Genomic DNA, 9222 nt, shown 5'->3' on the forward strand with positions numbered 1-9222 from the left:
AAACTGCGTCTCTCTGGTCAGCCTAGGGTCCGAGATATGCCAAAAAAACAATCGGCACTACCAACCTTTCCACAGATAAACAAACAGTGTTCCAACCAATCAGCGTCAGGGGTTTGGTGTTGTGGACTTTCCTACTGGTGCAGGGATGTGAGGGAGGCGGAGCGAAAGTCCACAACACCAAACCCCTGACGCTGATTGGTTGGAACACTGTTTGTTTTTTTGGCATATCTCGGACCCTAGGCTGACCAGAGAGACGCGGTTTTTTCACAGACAAATTTATGGGGCAGGCAGCGAGCGGATCGTGATGAAAGGTCAGCTGAATTTGACACTTTATGTTTCAGGCTAGAAATCACTGATACAACCTTTAAGGCATTATAATGAATGCATAATAAATTATAAAAAACCTTATAATATGTTGTATCATCTCATGAGCATTCATAAGAACAGTTTTAATGTATTAGAATTTTTACTTTTTTTATTATAGCTTTTATGAGTATGATTACCTCCTCATAGTTATAATGTATAAGTCTCATATTTTGCCATCTTACTGATGTCACTTTACTTAAAGCATACAAAGATCACTTATAAGTAATAATAATAATAATAATTCTCAAATAGCCATAAGATCAGGTATCAGATCAGATGAATGTATAATATGATCAGTTTAATTATTTTGATGGTACCCGTTAGACAGCTTTTTATAAGTAACTCTGCAACTGCATGTCAGCTAGCAGTAATTATTATTTGTTGTGGTAAATATATGCTAACACTGTATTTAGACAGTTCCCCAAAAGACAAACTGATTATAAGTAACTTTGCAAGAACATGAACCTTCTACTTAGCCTAACATTAAACTAAGTCTACACTGTAAGGAGTGTTAGTTGGTGAGAGTTAGTTGCTTATAGTCAATAGAATAGAATATAATGTAAAAAATAAATCTAATATGATATAGTCCATTACAAATGAAGTAGGTTTAAAATGGTGTCTACTGTGTGTTATAAATAATCATAATCTTAAAAGTTATAACCTCTAATATTTAAGTATTATAATGTATGATAATTGTTGTTATGAATATTCATTGGATGATATAATATATTATACATTTTTTATAATGCATTATGCGTTCATTATAATGCCTTAGAAATACCCTTATAATAGGGGCTTCATAGAAAGTGTTACCAAATCAGTGAGAGACAAACAAAACATTTCATAATTTTTCATTAAAAAAATAACTATTTTTTTTATGCTTTTTAGTGTTTATTTTAAAATTATGTAAAAGTATTCTGACACTACAGTACATAACAACTCCAAATAAATCTATGCATTCGTTTCTTTGTTGCACATTGAGAATGAACAGAATAGGATTAGAGTTAAAAATATTCCTTATCATACGAGGACCTCTGGTGTTCATCCCTTGTATTACAGTCTTCATTTCTCCCTCTCCCACTTCTGGATACTTTTAATGTTTTTGGGGCCTCTGAGCATGATACAATTTTGATACCAAGCGTATTTTCTAAGAATGATTTGTTCTTCATACATACAAAGTTTTGAAGAGTTGGTATTAGGCACTTTAAAGATATAGAAAAATTAATGCAACTTTTTTTACTGTGACTTTTAAAAAATCACCACATCAACACCGTTCAAGATATCCAAAATCCGCTCACAATTTAGCATTTTGAGTATATTCTTATCATGTTGACAAAGTTTGGTGTGAACTTCTTGTTTCTGCTTTGTTTAGTATGATTTTATTTACAGCCTGATTTTTCCAAAAATCCACATTCAAATAAAAATAGCCAACTTCCTGTTTATTATAGCTAATGAGTGTTAATTAGAAAGTTGTCCGGCTTGATGAGACCAATATATGTACCGAGTTTGGTGACTGTAGGCAAAACTAAACCCCCAACTTTTGTCAAAAGGTGGCGCTATAGAGTGCCTCCTCCACGCCCATTTATGGGCTTTTATCAGTGTCTAAATATCATTAATACAGATGTGTGTGTTGAGTTTCATGAAATTCCAAGTATTTTAAGTGGCTCGAAAACACAAAAAACTAAAGTTAAAGTTTGACACGTTGCCATGGCAACATGATAAAAGTTATCGATAATGCCCTTCACAGATTCTCATCGGCCGTGTTTCTACATTATTGGGATGAAGTTTCAAGCAAATTGAGTAAAATTAAGAGGCTGATTTAAAAGCATTTAGAAAACGTTGCGCTTTCTGCTGCCAGTTGGTGGCGCTATAACTTTTACTCATAATAGTCACATCTCTGTGATTGGCATCAGACGATGAACAAACTGCTGAAGTTTGGTCAAAATCAGACAAAGTGCGTTAAAGTTATTAGACACTTCCTGTTTCTCATTTCTCGCCATAACTTTGTCGCCCCGCCACGGCCAAACCGTTCTAGATATCAAAAATCCCCTGGCAATTTTGTGTCTCCAATGTCTTGAGATCATGTTGACCAAGTTTGGTGGCCATCGGTGGAAAGGCCTAGGAGGAGTATTTCAAATTCCATTGCATGCGCTTTTTAGACATCCCTGAATAGCTGACTTCCTGTTAGGCGAAACACTGACTTTGAGCATGAAAGTTGTTCAGCCCGATGAGGTCTATATGTGTATGCATTTTGATAACTGTAGGTCATCCGGTGTGTACTCCAGAGTCCCTCAAAAGTCGCAATTTTTAGCGCGATGCCACGCCCCCCCCCAGGTGACCCCCCCATGTCAAAGTTTGTCCGGCCCTGATGGCCGCAGGTTCCAATGTGTGTGCAAAGTTTCAAGAGTTTTCGTGTATGTTAAGGGCCCCGAAATGACCCAAAACATTGATGAAATAATAATAATAATAATAATAATAATAATAATAATTAAAGCTGCAAGCAGCGATGACCGGGCCCTCGCCGACTGTGCAGTCGCCATCCCGATAGCATCAGGAAAACGGTGCCCAGTTGGCACATGCATTCACAGTAACCCTTTGGACTAACCCTAACTGTCTCTCCTCCTCTCTGACTCTTTCTCTTACCACCCATCCCCCCTCCTTACACTCAGCCACTTACCACACAAACAAGAGTGCAGAGCAGAGTGAGATCAGATATGTTTTTTTTTTTTCTTTCATTCATGGAGCTTTTTATAATTATGAAATGAACTGTGTTTGATCAGAATGAATAGTTATTTGTATGAAAAAAGTTTCAAAGAGTTAGGATGCTGCACTTTAAATATATAATAAATCATTGAAAATTGAAAATGGAAAATGAAATTCTAAGCACGCTATCTGCCTCAAAAACACAGGAAAAAAATATTTGGATGTATTTTTTATTTTTATTTATTTGCCATGGCAACAGCATTTGATGCATCAGGGACGCCTTTACAGACTCTCATCGGCCGTGTTTTTACATTATTCTGATGAAGTTTGAAGAAAATTGAGTACAAATATATTGTTTGTTGTTCGTTCGTGTTTGTTAGTGCATTAACCATTGTTAACAAAAGAGACCCTATTTTAAATAGTTACCATGTTTTATGATCTACAACCATTTTTAAATATTATTTTAATGATCTATAAGCATCTGTGAAATAATTATAAACAAATATATTAAAAATAAATACATATTAACTTACTTGATGTATTTGTTTCTTCTGCTAATTAAATGAACTGAGCAGTAAAGTGTCATACTTATAAGATTTTTTATCATATCAGTGAGAGTGTGTGTATATCATTTTTCCTTTAAAGATTAAAAAAAAGATTTTAATGCTCTTTAAGCATTTATATAAAATAATTATGTAAAAGTACACTGACAGTACAGTACATATCAACTGATTCTATGCATTATGGTCATTCTTATACACTGAGAATGAGCTAAATAGCATTAGAGGCAAACGATTCCTTATCTTATGAGGACCTCTAGTGTTCATTCCTGGTATTAGAGCCTTAAAATGAAAAAGATATATTGCACTTTTATAATGTTTTTGGGGCCTCTGAGCATGATAACATTTTGAAACTACTCAGATTCCCTAAGAATTTCTTGTTCTTTATATGTAAAAAGTTTTGATGAGTTAGAATAATGCAATTTAAAGATATGTGAAGATTACTCTTAATCTTTTTTACTGTTACTTTCATAAATCACCACATCAACACCATTCAAGATATCCCAAAGCCGTTCACAATTTAGCATCTTCAGTATCTTGGCATCATGTTGACAAAGTTTGGTGTGAGATGTCTGATTCTGCTATGAGTGATATGAATTTATTCACAGCTATATTTAAAAACACAGGAAACAAATGTTAAAGTTTGACACGTTGCCATGGCAACAGCGTTTGATGTATCAAGGACCCCTTCACAGATTCTCATCGGCCGTGTTTTGATATTATTCTGATGAAGTTTGAAGCAAATTGAGTAAAATTAAGAGGTTGATTTAAAAGCGTTTTGCAAGCAACACACTTCCTGCTGCCAGTTGGTGGCGCTATAACTTTGACTCATAATAGTCACATCTCTGTGATCGGTATCATACGACGAACAAACTGCTAAAGTTTGGTCAAAATCAGACAAAGTATGTCAAAGTTATAAGACATTTCCTGTTTCTCATTTCTCGCCATAATTTGTCGCCTTGCCACGGCCAAACCGTTCGAGATACCAAAAATCCCCTGGCAATTTTGCATTCCCAATATCTTGAGATCATGCTGACCGAGTTTGGTGGCCATCGGTGGAAAGGTCTAGGAGGAGTATTTCAAATTCCACAGCTTGATTTTTCCAAAAATCCACATTCAAATAAAAATAGCCAACTTCCTGTTTATTATAGCTAATGAGTGTTAATTAGAAAGTTGTCCGGCTTTATGAGACCAATATATGTACCGAGTTTGGTGACTGTAGGCAAAACTAAACCCCCAACTTTTGTCAAAAGGTGGCGCTATAGAGTGCCTCCTCCACGCCCATTTATGGGCTTTTATCAGTGTCTAAATATCATTAATACAGATGTGTGTGTTGAGTTTCATGAAATTCCAAGTATTTTAAGTGGCTCGAAAACACAAAAAACTAAAGTTAAAGTTTGACACGTTGCCATGGCAACATGATAAAAGTTATCGATAATGCCCTTCACAGATTCTCATCGGCCGTGTTTCGACATTATTGGAATGAAGTTTCAAGCAAATTGAGTAAAATTAAGAGGCTGATTTAAAAGCATTTAGAAAACGTTGCGCTTTCTGCTGCCAGTTGGTGGCGCTATAACTTTAACTCATAATAGTCACATCTCTGTGATTGGCATCAGATGATGAACAAACTGCTGAAGTTTGGTCAAAATCAGACAAAGTGTGTTAAAGTTATTAGACACTTCCTGTTTCTCATTTCTCGCCATAACTTTGTCACCCCGCCACGGCCAAACCGTTCGAAATATCAAAATTCCCCTGGCAATTTTGCGTCCCCAATGTCTTGAGATCATGCTGACCGAGTTTGGTGGCCATCGGTGGATACACCTAGGAGGAGTATATCAAATTCCATTGCATGCGCTTTTTAGACATCCCTCAATAGCTGACTTCCTGTTGGGCGAAGCACTGACTTTGAGCATGAAAGTTGTTCGGCCCAATGGGGTCTATATGTGTATCAATTTTGATAAATGTAGGTCAACCGGTGTGTGCTCCACAGTCCCTCAAAAGTAAAAAATTTTAACACTGTGCCACGCCCCCCCCAGGTGACCCCCCCATGTCAAAGTTTGTCCGGCCCTGATGGCCGCAGGTTCCAATGTGTGTGCAAAGTTTCAAGAGTTTTCGTGTATGTTAAGGGCCCCGAAATGACCCAAAACATTGATGAAATAATAATAATAATAATAATTAAAGCTGCAAGCAGCGATGACCGGGCCCTCGCCGTCTACGCAGTCACCATCACGATAGCATCAGGAAAACGGTGCCCAGTTGGCACATGCATTCACAGTAACCCTTCTGCCAGGGTCGATTTAAAAGTTACAGAATTGAAAAGGTTAATTAAAATCAACACGCAGACACATACACACAATATTTCAAATTTTGCCATCCAGTTTAATTTGTTAACATTAACTATATTCCTTAACATGAACAATAATTAAATAGCATTTATTAATGTTAATTAATATTAAACTAAAAAAAGTATTCATATATTATTAAAAGGTACATTAGTACATTTATTTATATTTGTAATATATATTTAAAATATTTGTGGGTTCATGTATTTATAATACATTATAAGGGTATTCTTAAGGCATTATAATGAATGCATAATACATTATAAAAACCTTATAATATGTTGTGTCATTTCATGAGCATTCATAAGAACAGTTTTAATTTATTAGAATTTTTACTTTTTTTATTATAGCTTTTATGAGTATGATTACCTCCTCATAGTTGTAATGTATAAGTCTCATATTTTGCCATCTTACTGATTTCACTTTACTTAAAGCATACAAAGACCACTTATAAGTAATAATAATAATATTTCTCAAATAGCCATAAGATCAGGTATCAGATCAGATGAATGTATAATATGATCAGTTTAATTATTTTGATGGTTAGACAGCTTTTTATAAGTAACTCTGCAACTGCATGTCAACTAGCAGTAATTATTATTAGTAGTGTGCTAAATATAGGCTAACACTGTATTTTGACAATTCCCCAAAAGACAAACTGATTATAAGTAACTTTGCAAGAACATGAACCGTCTACTTAGCCTAACATTAACCTAAGTCTACACTGTAAGGAGTGTTTGTTGGTGAGAGTTAGTTGCTTATAGTCAATAGAATAGAATATAATGTAAAAAATGAATCTAATATGATATAGTCCATTATAAATGAAGTAGATTTAATATGGTTTCCTTTGTGTGTTATAAATAATCAAAATCTTAAAAGCTATAACCTGTATGATATTTGTTATGAATATTCATTGGATGATATAATATATTATATTATACGTTTTTTTTTTATAATGCATTATGCGTTCATTATAATGCCTTTAGAAATACCCTTATAATAGGGGCTTCATAGAATGTGTTACCAAATCAGTGAGAGACAAACAAAACATTTCATAATTTTTCATTAAAAAAAAAAGATTTTTAATGCTTTTAGTGTTTATTTTAAAATTAGGTAAAAGTATTGTGACAGTACAGTACATAACAACTGCAAATGAATCTATGCATTCGTTTATTTGTTTTACATTGAGAATGAGAAGAATAGGATTAGAGGTAAAAAAATATTCCTTATCATTCGAGGACCTCTGGTGTTCATCCCTCGTATTACAGTCTTCATTTCTCTCTCACATCTGGATACTTTTAATGTTTTTGAGGCCTCTGAGCATGATAAAATTTTGATACCAAGCGTATTTTCTAAGAATGATTTGTTCTTCATATATACAAAGTTTTGAAGAGTTGGTATTAGGCACTTTAAAGATATATGAAAATGAATGCTACTTTTTTTTACTGTGACTTTAAAAAATCACCACATCAACACCGTTCAAGATATACCAAATCCGCTCACAATTTAGCATTTTGAGTATATTCTTATCATGTTGACAAAGTTTGGTATGAAATTCTTGTTTCTGCTTTGTTTAGTATGATTTTATTTACAGCCTGATTTTTCCAAAAATCCACATTCAAATAAAAATAGCCAACTTCCTGTTTATTATAGCTAATGAGTGTTATTTAGAAAGTTGTCCGGATTGATGAGAACAATATACGTACCAAGTTTGGTGACTGTAGGCAAAACTAAACCCCCAACTTTTGTCAAAAGGTGGCGCTATAGAGTGCCTCCTCCACGCCCATTAATGGGCTTTTATCAGTATCTAAATATCATTAATACAGATGTGTGTGTTGAGTTTCATGAAATTCTAAGTATTTATAGTGGCTCGAAAACACAAAAAACTAAAGTTAAAGTTTGACACGTTGCCATGGCAACATGATAAAAGTTATCGATAATGCCCTTCACAGATTCTCTTCGGCCGTGTTTCAACATTATTGGGATGAAGTTTGAAGCAAATTGAGTAAAATTAAGAGGCTGATTTAAAAGCATTTAGAAAACGTTGCGCTTTATGCTGCCAGTTGGTGGCGCTATAACTTTTACTCATAATAGTCATATCTCTGTGATTGGCTTCATACGATGAACAAACTGCTGAAGTTTGGTCAAAATCAGACAAAGTGTGTTAAAGTTATTAGACACTTCCTGTTTTTCATTTCTCGCCATAATTTTGTCGCCCCGCCACGGCCAAACCGTTCGAAATATCACAATTCCCCTGGCAATTTTGCGTCTCCAATATCTTGAGATCATGTTGACCGAGTTTGGTGGCCATCGTTGGAAAGACCTAAGAGGAGTATTTCAAATTCCATTGCATGCACTTTTTAGACATCCCTGAATAGCTGACTTCCTGTTAGGCGAAGCACTGACTTTGAGCATGAACGTTGTTCAGCCTGATGAGTTCTATATGTGTATGAATTTTGATAACTGTAGGTCATCCGGTGTGTGCTCCAGAGTCCCTGAAAAGTCGCAATTTTTAACGTGATGCCACGCCCCCCCCAGGTGACCCCCCCATGTCAAAGTTTGTCCGGCCCTGATGGCCGCAGGTTCCAATGTGTGTGCAAAGTTTCAAGAGTTTTCGTGTATGTTAAGGGCCCCGAAATGACCCAAAACATTGATGAAATAATAATAATAATAATAATAATTAAAGCTGCAAGCAGCGATGAACGGGCCCTCGCACCAGGGCTCACCGCCGACCGGTGGCTTTAGGAAAACAGCAAACGGTGGGCAGTATGCTTTTAATACAGTAAATGTAGGAAAAATATATCAAAGTCACTTAAATGTGCCAAACCTCCTGCTGCCAGCTGGTGGCGCTAGACCTGTAACTGATTATTGACATGTAGATGTGTTCAGGCCAGCCCTTTCATCAAACATATGAAGTCTGGTGCAGATTGACCTTGGTATGTTCAAGTTAGTGCAAGATATGATATATCCTGCTGTCAATAGGTGGCGCTATGATGATATCTGAATATTGGCCTTAAGATGTCTTCAGGCCAGGACTCTTATCAAACATGTGAAGTTTGAGGCAGATTGGACATTTTATGGCTGAGTTATAACAACTTCTATGTCCATGACCAAACATCAAACTTTGTCAGGCCACCACGGACAAGCCCTTCAACGAAAACTCAAGATCTTCACAATTTAACATCTCTAAAGCCTTTTTATTAGACTGACCGATTTTGGTGTTGATCTGTATAAATCTCTTGGAGGAGTTT

The sequence above is a fragment of the Garra rufa genome, chromosome 1 (assembly GCF_049309525.1).
Source record: "Garra rufa chromosome 1, GarRuf1.0, whole genome shotgun sequence".
In the NCBI taxonomy this organism is placed as follows: domain Eukaryota; kingdom Metazoa; phylum Chordata; class Actinopteri; order Cypriniformes; family Cyprinidae; genus Garra; species Garra rufa.